This window comes from Schistocerca piceifrons, chromosome 1 (assembly GCF_021461385.2).
Source record: "Schistocerca piceifrons isolate TAMUIC-IGC-003096 chromosome 1, iqSchPice1.1, whole genome shotgun sequence".
Taxonomy (NCBI): domain Eukaryota; kingdom Metazoa; phylum Arthropoda; class Insecta; order Orthoptera; family Acrididae; genus Schistocerca; species Schistocerca piceifrons.
The window spans coordinates 635,158,335-635,180,780 of NC_060138.1; positions in this window are offsets into that span (position 1 = coordinate 635,158,335).

Genomic DNA, 22,446 nt, shown 5'->3' on the forward strand with positions numbered 1-22,446 from the left:
TCTAATGCGTTATCACAATTCGAATTCCACCATGGATGCTTGGATATTTTCTTTAACGGAATCAAATCTCTTGCTTTCTGTATAATTTTCGTTCGGAAATCTTTCCAGTTGTTTGTTGGTTGTTTATCCCATGCTTCTGTAATTTCTGATTCCTTGATATTTTTCAAGTCAAATTTGGGAATTAGTGGTGATTTCCTTTGGCGTTTCCTTTTTGGAGTGAATTTAATTTTAACTCTGGTAAGGTAGTGGTCAGAATCTATATTTGCCCCTCTGCGGACTTGAACGTCGTGTATTTCTTTCTGGAAGTCATAGGAGATCGCAACATGGTCTATTTGAAATTCACCAAGCTGAAGGTTTGGTGATCTCCATGTTTTTTGTTTCTTGGGGTCTTTTCGAAGTGATGTTGTCACGATTTTTAGGTTGTTTTGCTGACATAACTCGACGAGTCTCATGCCGTTCTTGTTTGTGAATTTGTGTGCAGGGTAATTACCGACTGTTTTTTTATATTTCCTCTCTTTGCCAATTTGCGCGTTGAAATCCCCTAGAAGAATTTTTACATCCTCCTCTGGAATTTTGGACATTTCAGTTTCGAGTTTTTCCCAAAATTTTTCTGTCTTCTCCGGTTCTTTTTTGTTGGCAATGTTGGTAGGTGCATGAACATTAATAAATGTATATATTTTGTTGGTGTGCTTGATTCGCATGGTCATTAGTCTGTTACTGATTTGATTCATGTCTATAACAGAGTCAAGGGTGTCCTTATTTACAATAAAAGCCATGCCAAATATTGCAGCTCCTTTGCCAATTTTCTTGTCTGTTTTACTTTTAAAGATACGGTAATTGTTGTAGTCTATTGTTTCTGAATCAGTGAATCTGGTCTCTTGGAGAGCAAGGATTTGAATTTTCTGTTTGTTGAGTTCTGTTGTAAGATTATGAAGTTTGCCTGTCTGAATTAGTGTCTGAATGTTAAAAGTGCCAATAAATGTATGGGACTTTCGTGGACGTTTACTAGAGAACTCCGACTTTCTCTGTCGTACGAGCCCAAGCTCCCCAGAATCCGATAGCTTGGTTGTCGCCACAGGGCGAGTGGATTGGCCACCTGGGGTAATATTAATTTTACTTGTACGAATCATACTGCTTGTAATTAAGTTCCAGCTAATGCTGGGTAGTTAGAACCAGGGATTGTTAGTTCCTGGAGCTTGGTGTTCAGCCGCACCTCACATGGTGAACAGACGCTGGCCAGAGTACCGGTGGTTGCCACACAGACGTGTCTGGGCTTTTCAATATGCTTTATCTTGTTGATAATGCTTGCCTCTTCCGCCAGTTCCGCCGTACCGATGATCTTCATCTCCGTCTTCACTACCGTTGAGGTCTTCGCCGTATCCCTGGCAAGGGACCCTCACAAGGTACTATCACCCGGGCCAGGTGAACCAAGGTTTTTTTACGAGGTGTTACTCCTCCCCCTCCTCCTTTTACAACCGGGCTTGGGACCGGCTTAGGCGGAGTTAATTACTGTTATTAATTAATATAAAATACTATTTTATGTGGGTTATCAATTCATAGAGCGATCGGTAGCGAATGGCGTTGTGAAGAGGCCAGGGCGGGAAAAGTGGCCACTGCATATTTTTTGCCTTGAACAGCGCTGCTGCCTGTAGAAAAGAGGTCACCCTAATCCTGATACACATCATCACTGTTGCCAGTGAGATTAACATAGCAAACGTCTTGTATTATTTTTTAGTAAAAACTTTTTTGTTTTGAGTCGTCTGATGTAGATAAGGCACTTATACTGTGATGTTACCTCACTTGTATGGAAAGTAATCATTTTTACAAGGTCGATGATAAACAACTTCTTTCATGCTACAAAAAGGGTTCCTTGTTATTTCTTTCAGTCTGATAGTTTCTTCTGTGGATCACTAATGCCAACATGGCTTCCGATCGGGAAATGTGGCCAAGGTGTTCACCCCAACAAGAGTTTGTTACTTCCAAAGAAAAACACGCATAACGCAACAGGTGAGACAGATTGCACATCTTTTTATATACAAAGCTATCATCCTCCAATCTACCTCTTTGCGAAAATTTTGAACTACACTCATGCTCATAAATTAAGGATAATTGCAGAATTTGGTGCCACACAACGTGGCACTACACAAAACTGGCGCTAATAGCATAGGCATATAGGGAACACACACGACGCGGATCAGTAAGTCCACGGTATTGGCGATAAGTTGAGAAAACACATGTGGTACAAAACGCCACTGTTTCCTGCGCATGTACCCCGACATCAATATGGCATATGATCACCATGGACACGAACACAGGCCGCAAAATGGATTGGCATACTCTGGATCAGGTGGTCGAACAACTGCTGGGATATAGCCTCCCATTCTTGCACCAGTGCCTGTCCTCCTGAAGTGTCGTAGGGGTTTGAAGACGCGCAGCGATACGTCGACCGAAAGCATCCCAGACGTGCTCGATCGGGTCTGGATCTGGAGAATAGGCAGGCCACTCCATTCTTCTGATATCTTCTGTTTCAAGGTACTCCTTCACGATGGCACCTCTGTGGGGCCGTGCGTTATCGTCCACCAGGAGGATGGTGGGACCCACTGCACCCCTGAAAAGGCGGACATATTGGTGCAAAATGACGTCCCGATACACCTGACCTGTTACAGTTCCTCTGTCAAAGACATGCAGGGGTGTACGTACACCAATCATAATCCCACCCCACACCATCAAACCACGACCTCCATACAGGTCCCTTTCAAGGTTATTAAGGAGTTGGTATCTGGTTCCTGGTTCACGCTAGACGAATACCCGGTGAGAATTACTATTCAGACTATACCTGGTATCACTGTTCCAATGACCATGCACTGTGTGCTTGGCACCAGGCTTTACGGGCTCTCCTGTGACCAGGGGTCAGTGGAATGCACCTTGCAGGTCTCCTAGTGAATAAACCATGTCTGTTCAGTCGTCTGTAGACTGTGTGTCTCGCGACAACTGTTCCAGTGTCTGCGGTAAGGTCCCGAGCAAGGCTACCTGCAGTACTCCGTGGCCGTCTGCGGGCACTGATGGTGGGATATCAGTCTTCTTGTGGTGTTGTACTCTGTGAACGTCCCGTACTGTAGCGCCTGGACACGTTTCCTGTCTGCTGAAATCGTTGCCATAATCTTGAGATTACACTTTCTGGCACACGGAGCGCCCGTGCTACGACCTGCTGTGTTTTACTAGCCTCCAGTCGCCCTCGTATTCTACCCCTCATAACGTCATCAATATGTGCTCTTTGAGCCATTTTCAACACACACTCACCATTAGCATGTCTGAAAACGTCTGCACACTTACTCGCTGCACCGTTCAAATGGTTCAAATGGCTCTGAGCACTATGGGACTCAACTGCTATGGTCATAAGTCCCCTAGAACTTAGAACTACTTAAACCTAACTAACCTAAGGACAGCACACAACACCCAGCCATCACGAGGCAGAGAAAATCCCTGACCCCGCCGGGAATCGAACCCGGGAACCCAGGCGCTGCACCGTACTTCGACATGTACCAACACACCTCTGCGTATGTGGACTGCTGCCAGCGCCACCGTGCGACGACCACAGGTCAAATGCACCGCTTGCTCATACCCCGAGGTGATTTAAAGCCTCAAACAGCCCACCAGAGCGTCTTTCACCATGTATCAGTATTATCCTTAATTTATGAGCATGAGTGTAATTGCATTATTTAGAACAGTCTCTATTCTGGCCCCCTTCGAGTGGACACGACTGGAAGTGAATGTGTGCATATAACCACAACCGGTGACGCACACATCACGTGTACGCCTGGCACGGTTCAGAGCGTAGTGCGGGCTGTGTCAGTGTGAGTGGAGCAGTGAAAGGGGGACGATTGTGCTCACTGTGGAGCAGCGTGTTTTCGTGGCGGAAAGTGACGTGAAAACAAAGTCGTTCAAACGGTGTGGTCAGTTGTTTGCTGAAAGGTTAATGATGCCTAAGTGCCAACAACGAGTGCCACGCAACGCTTAGTGTGAAAAAGGCGCCAGACAGGATCTGTTTTCAACAAGTCAAAAAACATTCCGACCACCAGAACATGTGCCTGCAGTTCACCATAAAATACTTCAGAGTCTTACTAAATCAAACCGACGCCTGTCGTAAGAGACCGGCATATGACTTCAATCATGCGAACGAGTGCTCCACATGGAGCTGCGCTGCATCCCTACCGAGTGTCTGTTGTTGGTACATTGAAACCAGCAGATGCTCCTCAGCGCCTCGAATTTTGTGACTGGCTGTTCACTGAGACAACAATGAATGTCTTAGACGTGAATCTGTCCGATGAAGCCTGGTTTCACCTGAGTGGCTGTGTCAACGCACATAATCACAGGTTCTGGGCAGCGGAGGATCCGCATAACTTCGACCAAACGCTTTTGCGTTATCAGAAGGTTGGGGTTTGGTGTGCAGTGTCTGTACGCCGCGTTTTGGGCCCATCTTCTTTCATTAGTCGCTGACTTTAGCGCATTACATTGCCAACATTTTGGAAACATTTGTGGCAGCATTAACGCAGAAGGAAAAGACCTACATTTACTTCGAAGAGGATGAAGCAATTGCCCACACAGCCGGCCGAACCTTGGAGAACATTTGCACTGTCTTCACTCATGACACAGTAGCTAGCAGAGGTCAATCTGGTCGCGGCCATAGCTGGCCACGCTGGTCACCTGATCTGTCAGTGTGCGATTACTTTGTGTGGGAATTGCTCAAGCCTAAGGTGTATCGCAACAGCCCTCATAGTTTTCAAGAACTGCAGCAGAACATTTCGGATGAGACTGCAGCAGTTCCAGCAATTCAGCTTCGATCCGCCTTCAGCAACTTGCTGACCAGGCCCAAAAGGGCCAAGATAGGAATGTGGTCACTTTCAACATCTGCTGTAGTCAGGTTAGTAGTATATTTCCTTTCGTCTACTGTGTTTCTATGTACCCTGAAAGTCTGTTCTTCGGGCCACTTTTATTTGCCCCACCTTGTACAAAAGTTCGATTGAATATGATTTGCTATAGCCGTTTGATATTCTTCCAAATACTAGGGCGTGAAGACGCATAGGAAATATGCCCGGACAACAGAAAACAAACATAGGATCCTTTTAAGATGCCATTGTCCCCAGTAGGCCTACCCGCTTAGGTACAGAAAACTTGTCACTGTGTAAGCCCTCAGAAAAATGCACGTGATTCCGTTATATCGTTTTCCTTTTCACTTAAAAATATTTGGTGTGATACCCTACAATATATTTAAAATCAAAATTTGTAAGTGGTAAGCTTCTGTCAACAACCATGGTTTGATAAAAGTTGAATTTCTGTTCGAATGACCAATTCCCATCATCCCCCCCCCCCCCCTACTGCCCCGCGCCACCTCTTCATAAGCAGACACCGAGGTGTCGCCCTCCAATATCAGTAAGGCTCTTCAGCAAAAAAGTTCGACGGCCACTGTGCTAGACCTTAGATACACACCCTTCAAGGCGACACTTCTTTCCGAAAGATGCGTGACTATGCGAAGACCTTGAAAGTACAAGTAGGTATTTTAGCTGTCTAGCAAATGTTCCATACCGAAGGTTATCTCATCATCATGCTGGAAATGCATGCCACGCTATGGTTTCTTCATCCGGGGAAAGAGGAAGATGTCACTGAGCATGGTGAGACACCATTTGACAGCCCAAAGAAGCAGAAAGTAAGACTGCGCCCTACGCAGAATGAGCTGGGACGTTGTCATGGAGCAAAAACAGCCCTTGGCCAGATTCCCGCCACCCATCGCCTCGAGAGCGTCCCACAACCTCGTCAGAGTATTTCAGTAGTGAAAATGAAATCAGCGTCTGGAGTTTTCAGGCGCCTGATGCAAGCCTTTCTGGTTGGTCCCACTTCGGCGACTTCCAAATTGATGAAGTCTGCCGCGGTGTCCGAGCGGTTCCAGTCGTTTCAGTCCGGAGCCGCGCGATTGCTACGGTCGCAGGTTCGAATCCTGCCTCGGGCATGGATGTGTATGATGTCCTTATATTAGTTAGGTTTAAGTAGTTCTAAGTTCTAGGAGCCCGATGACCTCAAAGACATTTGGACCATTTTCTTGATGACGATGAGACTAAATGATATGGACAACTCAGGCAATCAATCCCCGATTCAAACCCTTCAAACAATCCTACTTCGTGCTCCGTTCCTAATGACTCCGATGTCGAGGGCACTTTAAGCCCTGATCTTCCATCCATTCCTTTCCCAAGAGAAGAAGATCTCCAATCTGACCTGGATTCTAGCATCAGGCCCCGCTATATAGAAGCAGCGATGGTAACCACTAGACCACGAGCTGTGGAACTTCCAGCGGTGCACTGTTGTTGCGTTTCGCCCCTTACTAGCCTAGTATCTTATTGATGTGGGTTGAGACTTCGCCAGTTTCGCCTGCGGTGAATCCACATGTTTCCACTTCTTACTTTGTTCCTCTGCCTCGGGCTCATAGTGGTACACCCGGCACACGTTCTTGGTGATTAGGTAGCTAAACCAGTCATCTGCATTGGCCTGAGAGGCCAGCAATATTTCCTCTGTTGCCTCGGTTCAGCGGGATTTTCATATGGGAACGAGCAGTCATCGAACCTAGGAGTCGGCAGCCTTATGCTGTTCAAAATGTCTTTCAGAAGGCTGAAAAGTGATGATTTTTCACTTTTTCGGTCGGCTTAGCTCTGATAGGGCTGTCTTCCAGCACCATAGCCTGTTGTTGTGTTTCCTGTTTCTTCAGTAAATGATGGTCTGCCACTTTGTTCATCGTCATTCAGAGTTGTTTGCCCACATTGGACGAATCTACATCACATAACTATTATGTCATATGATAGTGCATTGTTACCATACACTTCCACAGATACAGCATACCGAACGGTAGTCAACTTTATGAATTTTCTGCAACATTCTGTTTTCGTTCCTCTTGTCGAGTGTTACGGTACTATGGTACGGGGATTTAGTGTGCATCAATGATTAAAACTTTACAACTACCTTGGAAGGCTTCGTTCCAGCCACCTTTCGTAACATTTTGTGTTTTTCTTAAGTTCTTTAGAGTATCTTTCTCTGCCTCTGGCCGGCCGAAGTGGCCGTGCGGTTAAAGGCGCTGCAGTCTGGAACCTCAAGACCGCTACGGTCGCAGGTTCGAATCCTGCCTCGGGCATGGATGTTTGTGATGTCCTTAGGTTAGTTAGGTTTAACTAGTTCTAAGTTCTAGGGGACTAATGACCTCAGCAGTTGAGTCCCATAGTGCTCAGAGCCATCTGCCTCTGTTTTCTCTCATTTTTTCTCTATGTCAGGAATGAAGGAACGCTGGGAACTGAAAATGAGCGTGTTTTATATTACTGAATGTATTTTCGTGACATTTTATGTTCAGAGCACCATGTACCTGTAACCACATGTCGCAAGCAAGGACGGTCACTGGACTAAATAAACGTGGGTGTAGCTACAAAAGCATGCAACTTGGACAGTTCAGGTGTACTTTCTTGGCTCGGTGCGGCAGCAAAAGCCTGAGAATGGAAGTTGAGTTTAACTTTGAAAGCTTGCTTAAGGCGCCACTCGGGCGGGACTTTATCTGAGCGAGTTTTGTTAACGGACGCCCCCGCGATTGGATCCTTCAGACGGACACACGAGGGATGCGTCTGTTCAAATTTTAGACGTTGAACCGGTGGAAAATTTTGAGGACGTTTCTCTTGTGGTCTGATTCTAGGATGTGACTGTCACCGCTGAGAATTCACCTTGTATGTATGTTGTATGTTCACGGGGGACCTAGAAACGACGGAGAGGCTCCGTCCCCCCGTCCCCGCTGCAGCCGCAGTGGTCCACAACCCCACGCCGACTACCGCAGTCCACTTCATCCCTCCGCAGCCCCACACCGAACCCAGGGTTATTGTGCGGTTCGGCCCCTGGTGCCCCCCCCCCCCCCCCAAAACCCCAGGAAACGTCTCACACCAGACGAGTGTAACCCCTATGTTTGCGTGGTAGAGTAATGGTGGTGTACGCGTACGTGGAGAACTTGTTTGCGCACCAATCGCCGACATAGTGTAGCTGAGGCGGAATAAGGGGAACCAGCCCGCATTCGCCAAGGCAGATGGAAAACCGCCTAAAAACCATCCACAGACTGGCCGGCTCGCCACACCTCGATACAAGTCCTCCGGACGGATTCGTGCTGGGGACCAGGCGCTCCTTCCAGCTCCGGAAAGCCATGCGTTAGACCGCTCGGCTAACCGGACGGGCCAAATTCACCTAACTCATTGGACAGTTCTCGCCTCCAAGATTTTTCGGTCGATATACACGGAGGCAAGGCGTGTTGTATTCGTACAAAGGAAGTTGGTCGCAGAAGAGTCGTTGAGATGGGTTGTAGTGAGAATGATGTACCGCTTCCGTGCACACCTACAAAGTGATTTCGACGGAAGTTCGTTCAGATTTTTCGAGCTAGGACCTTCCTGTGACCCTATAGTCATTTGTTTGGAGCGAGTGAGAAATTTGCTAGTGTACTTTATCTTTACCCGATTATGATTCACTTCGTGCATCGTGATACCATTACAGTTTGCCGCAGGGGGTAACCGCGCGGTCAAGGGCGCCTTGTGACGGTTCACGTTGGGGGGGGGGGGGGGGGGGGGGGTTCCAGCCCTCCCTCGGGCATGAGTGTGTGTGTCTTGTCCGTAGCGTAAGTTACCTTAAGTTAGATTAAGTAGTGTGTAAGCCTAGAGACCGATGACCTCAACAGTTTGGTCCCTTACGAACTTACAACAAATCTCCAGCCGGCCGGGGTGGCCGAGCGGTTCTAGGCGCTACAGTCTGGAACCGCGCGACTGCTACGGTCGCAGTTTCGACTCCTGCCTCGGGCATGGATGTATGTAATGTCCTTAGGTTAAATGGCTCTGAGCACTATGCGACTTAACTTCTGAGGTCATCAGTCGGCTAGAACTTAGAACAAATTAAACCTAACTAACCTAAGGACATCACACACATCCATGCCCGAGGCAGGATTCGAACCTGCAACCGTAGCGGTCGCTCGCTTCCAGTCTGCAGCGCCTGTCCTTAGGTTAGTTAGGTTTAAGTAGTTCTAAGTTCTAGGGGACTGATGACCTCAGAAGTTAAGTCCCATAGTACTCAGAGCCATTTGAACCATTTTGAACAAATTTCCAAATTTTCCGATACAGTTTAGTGTTTTTTTCCTCTGTGGCCCACAAACCAGTTTTGACGATTCAACGCTTCGCTACAAAATTGTGAATATTTCCTTCAGTTATTCTGTGAATGTTTGAGTCTTTGTATGTGAGCACATAGGCGTCTATTTTGCGTCTGCGAGCCACCATTACCCACACTGAATATTGTTGAGTAGCATAGCCTGTACGGAACGATAGCGTTAAGATTTTGTACGTGTGACATGTTTAATGAAGTTCAGGAGTACGCTGTACCTAATGAATAAGTATCCTTTAAGTACAAATTTGCTTCCTTAAACTTCTGTGCAATGTGCATACTAGTGTGCCATCCTCCCTCTTGCATCAATAAACACGAGCACCTTGTAAGAGAAAGACACTACCAAGCATCTAGTAAAGTTCAATTCCTGATGGGTCGATCGAAAGTCCAGTAGTTTGGTTTGCTTCGGGGCTTAATTCAGTTAATATTTATCTGACTTCAGAGGACTTGGCGCTCAGGTGAAAGTAGAAATTGTCAAGCACTCTTTTGTTCAATAAGAACATCTCAGGTGTGAAAAGTCGCTCTTATAGGGCTAAAGATCATCCCATGAAAGAGAAAAACTACCAATAGTTAGACGGCTTGGAGAGACAAAAAAAGAGTTGATGTCTTAGCCTCTCGTACCGTTCACTGGTGTTCTCGAGGATTCGGCGTTCAGTGGTTCGGTGTATCTCGAGAAACAGAGCGAAGATAGAGACACTTCTTGGTGCAATATGTGGTGCGAAGTAGCGCGCCCAATACGGAGCAAGCCGACTGGTGCCTTGAGAAAACTTGGGAGGCGGTCGGGCAGTCCAGAGAACACGGACGTGAGCGGAGAGATGCCGGCGCGGCGTGTGTAACTCGGTTAGGGAGCGGGAATCTGATGCTAGGGCTCCCGCGGGCTTAATACTTCTCCCGCCTAACAGCGTTACGACGCGGGTTTCATACGGTCGCCGTCTGCCGGAACACAACAGCGCTTTACGGAAGCAAACAGCCGCCATAAGCCTGTGCATCTGCGCCTCTTCCGCTGCTCTCAGCAAGAATGAGGTTAGTCTTGTGGGAGCGAGTTCTGGTTCATTCATTTTTCAGTATCTCGTACCTCTAGCTTCATTTTCTGAGAAAGACTACCCGTACGCCCCAGTTATGTTTCGCCGTCTCTGTTCTTCTATTGCTCTGCCGCTTCCTGATCAGATGTGAGGGAAATGGAGGGGGAAGAATCCTGTGTCATTTGCAGATTATCGTTAATAATTGTAATCAACTAAAACCCTCCAGCAGTGGGAATGCATCTGGACCGGATGTGATACCTTGAGATTCTAAGATTCTGGCTGCCCTTCCAGTAGTAGCACACTGTCCCACCGAAAAGTTTCGAGGGTGATTTTATTTCTGTTGTATAAGTGAAGTCAGAGCGGTAATAATGGTGGCGGCTTGAACCAGCAATCTTAAACAACAGATGTGCTTCGGCCCAGTGAGTTGCGAGCAGGCAGTGTTAAGTTGTGGACGCCCGGCCGCCTTATGTCAACGCTACTTTATCGCATATCGCTGGGGAGCAACATCTCTAAATCTAGTGTTCAAGACATTCTTCAGAATGTTTTGAAGAAGAGAAAAGTGCGTGCAAAGTTTGGCCTGCACACCTTTAATTCTGAGTAAGAGCAACGGCGCATGGACGCCTGCCGCGACTTGAATGAAATGCGTAACGCGGACAATTCTTTTCTGGAAAAAGTCATCACATTTGATGTGACTTTGCTACGAATACGAGCCTATCAAAAAAATGACAAACTACAGAAATTCCCACGGAAGGTCAACGCTTTGACGACGTAACTGATATTGAGGCCAATGTGACACGCCGATAGAACCAAATCCTCAAGAAGGGCTTTTCAGATAGTTTCGCAAGTTTTTATGACTGTTCTGTGAGCTGTACTCAAGTGCGGAGAGACTATGTAGAACACCGCCATATTGACTTTAATCTGTTTTTTATTAATCCAGTCTCGAAAGTTTTTGGACTGAAGAGATATATCGTAGGTTTATATAAATGATCTAGTGAATAACTTCGGGACCTATAGGAGGTTTTCCGAAGACTATGCCGGTGTATCTAGGAAGGCTGTTGCTCTATAAGACTGCAGTGAAATGCAGAAAAATCCTCAGACAACCGATGATTGGTAGAGGGGCTAACAGTTGACCCTAAACGTAAATATAAGTAACATAGTGCGCGTAAAGAGACGCTGAGAACCATTACTGTTTGTTTATGCTGTTTTTAAAAATCGCTGGAAACAAGAACAACCATGAAATAAGAAACTTCCTGGCAGATCCAAACAGTGTGACGAACCGAGACTCGAACTCGGGATCTTCACCTTTCGCGGGGGGCAAATTCTCTACCGACTGAGCTACCCAAGCACAACTGTGTGCTAGAAGTAAAACTGTGAGGACGGATATTGAATCGTACTTGGATAGCTTAGTCGGTAGAGAACTTGCCCGTAAAAGGCAAAGGTCGTGAATTCGAGTCTCGGCCCGGCACACAGTTTTGTTCTGCCAGGAAGTTTCATATCATCGCACACTCCGCTACAGAGTGACTTAATTGAGAATGACCACATAAAACCAAGTGTGGGAAAAACATAAGACAGACTGATTCATTGGAAGGCTCTCAAGTAAACGTAATTCATCCACGAAAGAAGATGCTTGTGAAACATTCTTTCGACCTGTTACTGAGTAATGTTCATCAATCTGGAGCTCTTATTAAATACGATTAACAGGATGGAGAGGATCCCACGAACCGTTGCACGTTTCGTGACAGGATGGTTTATTAACTGTGCGAGCTTTGCAGAAATGCTCAACAAACTCCAGTTGCAGTCAGTACGAGAGAGGCATTTTGCTTCACGGAGAACGTTACTGTTGAAATTCCGAAAAAGAATTGAGTAACATAATATTGCCTCCAACATACGTCTCTCGACATGACCATGACGAAAAAACGAAAGAAAATAGAGCTCATACGGAAGTTTAGCATCGGTCGTATTCCCACGCACCAGTCGCGAATGAGAGTGGTACCTGAGACACCCTCCGCCGCCCACTGTAAAGTGGCTTGCGGAGTGTAGATGAGTATCCTTAAACTACTAAAGATAGAGATAGCAATCCTCCACTGTCCTGCACACCTAGAATAGCTTGATCCGACAGATCTTGCCCTATACTATTGTTGCTTGAATATCCACTCCATCAAAATTCTATCATTCCCTCCAAATCCTTGAACTTTCACTTTCCGTGCCTCATTCATTTACCTTCCCAGACGTGATTCCTTTACCATATTATCAGCTTCACCCCACTTCTCGACCACATTGAACTCCTCTGTACATCCTACACCATCCGCATACTCGAGTTCAAAAACACCATTTTTGCTTTCCTGATTTCGAACACCGAACGCTGCTGCGAATATAGTGACACATTCCACGAACCCTATACCTGTCCACACTACACAATCTCCTTCTCCCTCCAATTTTATTGAATTTTCCCCTATATCCTTTCTTGGTACTCCCTCATCTCTGTCCTCTAACCAATTTCGGCTTCCCACGACTCACTCCAACATCTACTCCCCACTTCAGGTAACAACCTACCTGACCACTTTGTATACAGGGTGAGTCACCTAACATTACCGCTGGATATATTTCGTAAACGGCACTGATTACGTATTTGTTTATATGTTCAGATGTGCTAACAAAACTAACGTGATTCCATTTAAAAAAACGTAGGTTTGTGTTAAAAAACAGACTTCCGTACATTTTTGTATGGTTTGTATTAAACAATTACACTAGCCCCTCTCCTCACGTTCGGTCTGTGGAATCGGTTCGTCAGTATTTGATTTGGTTTACGAAATATATCCAGCGGTAACGTTAGGTGACTCACCCTGTATACCCACAGCCTACGACTCTGTGCAACCTCTAATCTACTAAGTGCCGGGCTTTCCTTTTTCTGTGCAAATGTAGCGCTACATATCAAGGTCCTCTCATATTCTGCGCCATTTTTTACTTAAAAACGGCCGGCCGGTGTGGCCGAGCGGTTCTAGGCGATTCAGTCTGGAACTGTGCGACCGCTACGATCGCAGGTTCGAATCCTGCCTCGGGCATGGATGTGTGTGATGTCCTTAGGTTAGTTAGGTTTAAGTAGTTAATGAACAAAGTAAGTTCTAGGGGACTGATGACCTCAGAAGTTAAGTCCCACAGTGCTCAGAGCCATTTGAACCATTTACTTAAAAACGAGAAAAACATCAACAATTATATTTTTTTAAATAATCAGTGAAAGTCATCCATCAAGCTCTTAAAACACATGTAAGTTTTTCAGTTTTTTAATTACTTTATATTGATTGATATATTCTGAAATCATTAAGATGAAGAGCAGAATGTCTGCATCGTTATCAATCACATGGCGCTGAGATGAGGCGAGAGGGATAAAACTAAAATATGGAAGAAAAATTGTTGAACCTTCGCTATCAATGACATTACTTGACCTGTTTACAAAGACTAGATGAATATTTCGCTGCTTGGTAGGTAAAATCATACGTGTATCAGGTTAAACAAACGTTTATTTTTCGATGTATTCTCCTTTTATTTCAGTGAATTTCGCCTGAGGCTTTTGCAGTCAGTAGATTTCAGCCCTGAAGAGGGATTCTGCTTTTACATCTGTGCCTCACCCATAGCAAGACAGAGGCGTACAAATTCAGTTTGGTTTTTTTTAAAACGGCATAAAGGTTGTCGATAAATTTATTCGTTCATTTGCGTTCAGTCAGCATTCAACAGATGTGCCGGTCGTGTGTTGTCTTCTACCACAGAAATCACTGGATGCCGCCACGTGTGAAATGACACGTGGCCAACACACCGTTCACTCTGCAGTTAAGGTCGGCTTTCCGAAACCAGAACCCCTACTTCTACTTCATTCAGCTTGCCAGTTATCCCCAGAAGACGGAAAAGAACTTGACAGTAGTGCGAATGTAAGTCAACTTCTCTGAGCAGATGTCAATGACAAGGCTGCTCAGGTCAGGAAGAAGACAGTTCCATAAGTAACTGTTAATAAATAACTACTGAGTCAATATTACTTACTCCTAGAATAATTAAATAGTTTTTCTAGGAAATATATTTCACAGTTCTACGCTAACCGTTATTTTCATAAGTGTTCTGTATTATTACTAAGTAGTTAAAAATTGTGGGATGATAAGAGCAAATCTTCACTACTTTCTGTTGAAGGTAGATCTCTATATGCTTCACTGTTCTCAAGAATTTTAAGAACGAAAGATATTTCGGCGAGTCTAATGCTAATTTTCTTTAACCAAATGCATTTCCCTTCATTATTCCTTCTATGTGAATTCCGGTAAAGGAAACGGACTTGCCTTCCGTATAACTTACAATGTTGACGTCTTCGCTGTCGACATAACCTTAGAATTTCATTACTTACAGACGGTAGCAGTGCGGACGAAGGGCATATAAGCGAATATGTAGATAACGTAATTTGCATTTAAATGGTTTTGAAGTGGCAGTTACTCTTACAAACTACCGAGGAAAGCCCAAGTAATTATTCCAGCAGTTCACTGAACATCTTCCTCATTTAACGGCAAAGAGTTCGTTCCGAGGGGAAGCCCATTTTTCTGATTTTTTTTTAAGCTCATGGCGTAACAGGAATCTATGCGGAGATACCGACAAACTTTCGCCGATAGTATCGTTGATACCGTTACTAAGAACTAATAAAAACAGGTACAAATCAGCATTTCTGCATCTTTTTACATCAGAAGTTCGAGAACCGTCGAAGCTGCCTGGCGGTTGACAGCACAAGCAGTATCGTAATCCAGTGTGCGTGTGACCTTAACTTTCTTCTTTTTTATATTCATAATTCTTCCTACTACCCTTAACTTCTTTCCGATACATGCTGTTCTCTTCGGAATGCCTCCTGGACTCAATACACTCAACAATGTTCAAAGCATCATCCAATCTTTTTCGCCGTTCTGTATACTTTTTCCCGTCGCTTCACCGCCAGATCAGACAGTCCAAGCATACGTCTCACTTGTTCTGATAAGGGTTCCCCGTCAGTTTCTCCCTTCGTCTAACCATTCTTACATCTTCATTCTGTAATTTATATGATCACATACATTTACAACACGGTCCTATGGTATCAAATTTCAAGTGCTTCCGTTTGGACTGTCCCGCTGATTCTAGTTGCCACTCGAATCTAAAGAACGCTATGACTCCTTTCATTTTCAAAGTTGAGGTTTTCTCATTGTTTAAGAATCTTTTGGGTATTTTTGCTCTTTTGATTTCTAAGATCGCAAGAAAAATTGTAGAGTGGAGTGATGCAGCTTGGTACACTTTCAGGCTTTCACCTCTAGGCAGCCCTGTAATAGAAGTTTAATTTATTTTCTTATCTCGTTTTTAAATGATGTCATTCATTTTTATGTGTTCTTTTCCAAAATTACAAAAGTTACTGGCAAAAATTGAGGTTTTTCTAAATGTGAAAAAATGTTCAAAGATACAACACGGTCATGTACCAAGGAACAAATATTCTACTGAAATTTAAAATCATTGCAATCGAGACTCTTATCAATACCGTATTTAATTATTTCTTTAACACACCATTAGTCCACTACATATCAATAATTAGTAAGTGAAATCAAATTAAGCAGATGTATCGTCAAAAACTAGTTACAAGTTAAAATATTTTGTAATAGAAGCAGTTTGAAAGTAATACAGACTTCCATTTTCAAAGCAGCTAAAACTGTTAACACATTAAAGGGACTCATTTCGTCCGCAAGTATCGCGGTTTCTTGGTAAAAGACCTTCTGGTTCTAGGTACAAAATGGTGCACGGCAAAGGATGACGTAACTGTCCACATGTTATACAGCGTGAGCACGAACAAAACGGACAAATTACAGAGACGGATTCCTGACTGGAACTGGAGGAAAAAAGGTCTTATGAACCTGTCCGGAAATGCATCGTTGCAACGGTAGATGGCGCTGAGGAATGACAGTTCCTTTGACCACGTGCGGCGTGTTCTTTGTGTGCTGCAGGTGATAGAGACAGTAGCGGTTGCCATGTGGAACACACATAATCGTATTTTAGCTTACACCATGCTGGCAGGTCACTTGCCTGGAGCTTGTACTAGGGTTCGTCTCGATATCCTGTAGAACCCGATACTCCAGATCTGGTGTACGTATAGTTCGCCTCCTCCCTGTGCGTTCGTCAATCTGAAAGGACTCATGATCACAGAAACGCCCAAATCGGCTTAAAATGTTGTGTGGTGTGGTTGGTGTCCGTGAGGGTACTTGTTTTTGTTTTGGTACAACCGTGCTGCCTCTCGACCGTTTCCATCTACTGGGCTGTACACAAACACCATCTCGGACTGTTCCCAACGTGAATACCACACCTTCTGCTGCATACTGTACACCACATCAGTCACACAGTCCGTAACACACAAGGAACACACGGCACCTGCTCAGAGAAACTGTCATTCGTCAGCGCTATCTACTGTGGCAACGATGCATTTCCGGACACAAGTTCATAGGGCATTTTTTTCTCCGTTTCCAGTCAGGTATCCGTGCCTGCAGTTTGCCGGTTTTATTAATGTTCACCCTGTATAAATAACTCTAAAAAAGTATAGCATATTATTGACCATAAAATATCGTACCTGAAGAATTAAAAGTATATTCAAAATAGTTTTAATATATTATACAGTATTTAAATGTGTAGAACTTGAAATATTTACAAATGCGAAAACACAACTTCATTCTACCGACAACAAAAACTGTACAAAATGGCGGAAACTGCTTATGACGATCTTCAGAGTGTATTTCCTCAAGTTATTGTAAAATCAGTTCCTAGACTGAAGTACCAACCAAAAAACATCGTGTGTTCCCAGGTAAACTAACTTCTAAATACAGCACTCTCCTCTACAGAAATTTCGTCTTACATTAAACAATACCAATTTTTTTTTTACTTCACTCATACATGTTTCAATATCTTCCAGTCTATCTACAGTGGGCTGTTAATTTTATATTAGTGGCGGTCAGGAAACTGGCCATCCTCTGTAATGAAAAGAAGTTACGTTTTCATCCATGGAATTTGAGAGACATCTTGCTATAACACATCTTCGGTATTCCTTTACTAAATATTTAAAAAATAGTGACGGAAATAGTGCGTAAGAAATAACAGAATGAAATGTTTCAAATGGCTCTAAGCACAATGGGACTTAACATCTGAGGTCATCAGTCCCTTAGACTTAGAACTACTTAAACCTAACTAACCTAAGGACATCACACACATCCAGGCCCGAGGCAGGATTCGAACCTGCGACCTTAGTAACCACGCGGTTCCGGACGGAAGCGCCTAGAACGGCTCGATCACAGCGGCTGGCAATAACAGAATCAAACAACTACTTTGCATAAAAATGTGTACCACGTTTTGTCCACAGTGCCACACGATATACGCCTTACAAATTGTCATTGGCACTATCTTCAGATTTTCTTTTTGCGAATAGTGTTAAAGTCATGGAGTTTTACTACCACGAAGACTTTAACGTATTTTCACGCGGAACTTAATGGTATTTGACTTTCTCTAACTAATTTCAGATGTAACGTACGTATTACAATAAGTATTAGCGTCAGTGCGGTGGCTTTTTCAAAACTATGCTCTGTAAAACAGCGGCGCTTATAGCTGTTGTTCTTTCCTGCCTTCGTTGGTTATACCTGTAAAGCCCGACTCCTTTTTATTTTATTTAGTTAATTTACAAGTTCCAGGCAGAATGTATAGGCTCGTTTTCAGTAATTACGAAATTTGCCAATTTAAAGTGCTTTTTTTTACTTCACTCCCATTTTCATACGTTCAGTAATCACTCAGCACGCGACGTGATAATGAATTCGTGAAGATGCCGTTAACATGTTTACGTAGGGTGAGTATTATAGGTACAAACGATAGGGCAAGTAGAGGACAAAGAAACAAGCACATAAAACAAGTAAACATACGTCTGGAAATTAATGGTTTCCCCGATACAACGTATGTACAAATGCTGCAACGCCAATTTTACGACACTAGTAATGGCTAAGGCTAGGTTTAGTTCGAAACAGCATAATAAACTGTCTTCGTTTGATTTTATCACCATTCGGTAAATAGTGTTTCGACAACTAGTATATCGATCGTGTCTCGCCACTACATCTTCCACATCTCCCGATCTCCCGACTTGAACCCGCTGGAATTTTTGCGTGGGGATACTCAAAAACTTTGTTGTTCTTCAGCCCTGTTGATAGTGTCGATGAATTCTGGGAACGCAATGTGGATGGTTATCAAAGCTTTCGAAACACACTTGAAATTTTTTAAATTGTACGGGCATCAATGTTGAGACATGGTGAAGCTTGCCTTCCCATAGACGGCGGGGTCATGTGGAACGCTTGTTGTAATGTGTTTTATTCTCAAGTGCTTATCTGCAGTTTGTTTCCTCGGGGACTCTACTATAAGGTGTTGTTGTACTCAGTTGTAAAAAGTTTTCGATGACATTGAGCCACAGTCATGAAATACTGTTTAAAAGACTAAACCACCATTTGACTGTCTATTGCTAGATTTACCTTTTGTACTACCTAGATTTCAGATTTTATACCGTTATCAAGTCGAGTCGAAACAAGGCCCCCGGAGTAGACAACATTCCATTAGAACTACTGACGGCCTTGGGAGAGCCAGTCCTGACAAAACACTACCATCTTGGGAGAAACATGTAGGAAACAGGCGAAATTCCCTCACACTTCAAAAGGAATATAATAATTCCAATCCCAAAGAAAGCAGGTGTTGACAGATGTGAAAATTACCGAACTATCAGTTTAATAAGTCACAGCTGCAAAATACTAATGCGAATTCTTTACAGACGAATGGAAAAACTAGTAGAAGCCGACCTCGGGGAAGATCAGTTTGGATTCCGTAGAAATGTTGGAATACGTGAAGCAATACTGACCCTACGACTTATCTTAGAAGCTAGATTAAGGAAGGGCAAACCTACGTTTCTAACATTTGTAGACTTAGAGAAAGCTTTTGACAATGTTGACCGGAATACTCTCCTTCAAATTCTGGAGGCGGCGGGGGAAAATACAGGGAGCGAAATACTATTTACAATTTGTACAGAAACCAGATGGCAGTTATAAGAGTCGAGGGACATGAAAGGGAAGGAGTGGTTGGGAAGGGAGAGAGACTGGGTTGTAGTCTCTCCCCGATGTTATTCAATCTGTATATTGAGCAAGCAGTGAAGGAAACAAAAGAAAAATTTGCAGTAGGTATTAAAATCCATGGAGAAGAAATAAATACTTTGAGGTTCGCCGATGACATTGTAATTCTGTCAGAGACAGCAAAGGACTTGGAAGAGCAGTTGAACGGAATGGATAGTGTCTTGAAAGGAGGATATAAGATGAACATCAACAAAAGCAAAACGAGGATAATGGAATGTAGTCGAATTAAGTCGGGAGATGCTGAGGGAATTAGATTAGGAGATGAGACACTTAAAGTAGTAAAGGAGTTTCGCTATTTGGGGAGCAAAATAACTGATGATGGTCAAAGTAGAGAGGATATAAATTGTAGACTGGCAATGGCAAGGAAAGCGTTTTTGAAGAAGAGAAATTTGTTAACATCGAGTATAGATTTAAGTGTCAGGAAGTCATTTTTGAAAGTATTTGTATGGAGTGTAGCCATGTATGGAAGTGAAACGTGGACGATAAATAGTTTGGACAAGAAGAGAATAGAAGCTTTTGAAATGTGGTGCTACAGAAGAATGCTGAAGATTAGATGGGTAGATCACATAACTAATGAGGAAGTATTGAATAAGATTGGGGAGAAGAGAAGTTTGTGGCACAACTTGACTAGAAGAAGGGTTCGATTGGTAGGACATGTTCTGAGGCATCAAGGGATCACCAATTTAGTAATGGAGGGCAGCGTGGAGGGTAAAAATCGTAGAGGGAGACCAAGAGATGAATACACTAAGCAGATGCAGAAGGATGTAGGTTGCGGTAGGTACTGGGAGATGAAGAAGCTTGCACGGGATAGAGTAGCATGGAGTGCTGCATCAAACTAGTCTCAGGACTGAAGACCACAACAACAACAACATCAAGTACAATGCTAAAAGCTGTTAGACCATTATTGCGTCATATTGTTAAGGCTGCCTTAACAGATGTGACATAATGATGTTCTAACACCTTTTAGCTTTGTATATGATACTGGCGTAAAAGCCGAAATCTGGACAGTGCGAAAGATGAATATAGTAACACACAATTAGCTGGCGGTTTACTCTTTTAACCATACTGAGTTGTAATACATCGTATGGAGGAAACCATTGGTTTCCGGACCTGTGTTTCACTGTCGTCTAATCACCCCTTTCGTTTGTACCTATAACCTGCGTAACCTCCTAGGTGGTTCAGTGGGTGCCGCCAGCACGATAGCTCAGCGTGTTCGGTCAGGAGACTGGCCATCCTCTGTAATAGAAAGAAGTTAAGTTTTCATCGATGGTATTTGAGAACCGCTGAAGAAAAACTACGAATAAACAGATAACAGGAAAGAAAGAAAAAGGGAGGTGCCGAACTATGGATCCGTAGGTCTGGGACTCGATCCAATGTCAGTCTTAGGACTTTTATCCATCGCTTATCACTTCTTTCACCCCGGCAATGCCTTTTTTTAATATTTTCGAGCTGTATCGTGGTTCGGAGCCCACGTTCACACGTAAGTTCCTCTACAACCGGTCAGATGAAAATCATTTCAATGGTTGACGTAAGGCAAGGACATATCACCTGCAACTGGACCATGCCCAGTGAAGCGCTGTGGTTTTCAGACTAGTTTACGTTTTCGTGACTATTTTACCTTACAATTTCTTTAATATTACAAACGTTCGAGACTTGAAGTAATAACTATTTACCCACATTGAAGCATAAAGGGCGATCAAAACTTTTCCGTATGAGGAAGTGTTGCCCATTGGATGCAAGGTAGCGCGTCTCCATGAAGGCAAGGATTAGTGTGGCATTCGTGTCTTTCCGAAGTGCCTACGGTAAATTTAGAAACGTGAACTATGACGATGTTCTTACCAAATGTGCCCAAACAGGACGAGTGTACTGTTGTTTCATGGCTACCGAAGTACAAATTTCAGTAGACATCAGTCGATGAATGAGGGATGTGTGTGAGACAGCATGTCTGTCGAAAGCTAGCGTTGTGGACAAGGGGTGCTGCTGCTTCATGATAACGGACACCCTCATATCGCAAATGGTGTGACGCAGAAGTTACGCCAAGTCAAGCCAGTTCTAGCACCGGCCTTATAGTTGTGATCTCCCCCCGGGCGAGTATCACACCTTCGGTCCCCTAAAAAAGGCCTTCAAAGGTCGATAATTCCTGCCGGACGAGTATGTGCCGCAGAAATTTACGGAGTTGTGTTTACCAAACGGGTATCTTCAACCTGGTGCCGCAGTGGTATGATTGCCTCAATGCTCACAACAGTTTTGTGTTGTTGGCATACCGTGGACTGTACAGACTTCGTACGGAAAGTTTTTGATCGTCCTTTATAATAACGATATAGTATGGTTAAAAACAGTCTTGGTTGCAATTTTAGTTTTTTTTATTTTTCAACGACGCGTTTCGCCTTATTTAGGCATCTTCAGGTTATCTTAATTTGGTATTTCTTAAGAATCCTTACTGACTAAAGGATTCTTAAGAAATACCAAATTAAGATAACCTGAAGATGCCTAAATAAGGCTGAAACGCGTCGTTGAAAAATAAAATAAAAAAGTAAAATTGCAACCAATACTGTTTTTAACCAATACTGTTAAGCACTGGTTTGCTGTTATGCCACATATGGACTGGAGGAATAACGATATAGCCACAATCTCGCTGTCTGAACTTAATCTAACCAACGGTGGCATGGATATGCTCTAACAATCCCCATATTATGTTCTTCACTGTATGATCCTTTTCTCGGCATATGCAACACAGTTGCGTTGAATGCGCCATAAAACCTACTGTCGATATCCGTCGCTTTAAAGACTCGCCGTAAATCTGATTTTGAACGTAACTGAAGTCAAACATAGGGTGGATTCCCAAAGTGCCCAAAATTTATGAGTACACGGAAATACTAGATGTCTCTCCATATACCCTTCTTGAATTAGCATGGAGAGTGGCTTCGAGCCGTGAGTGGTTTGGTTAGTCGTTGGTGAGCATATTTCAGACGTCGTTTCCGTGACTTTGCGGTACCGCAATAGCTGACTTCAACCTTCAGCGTGTCAGT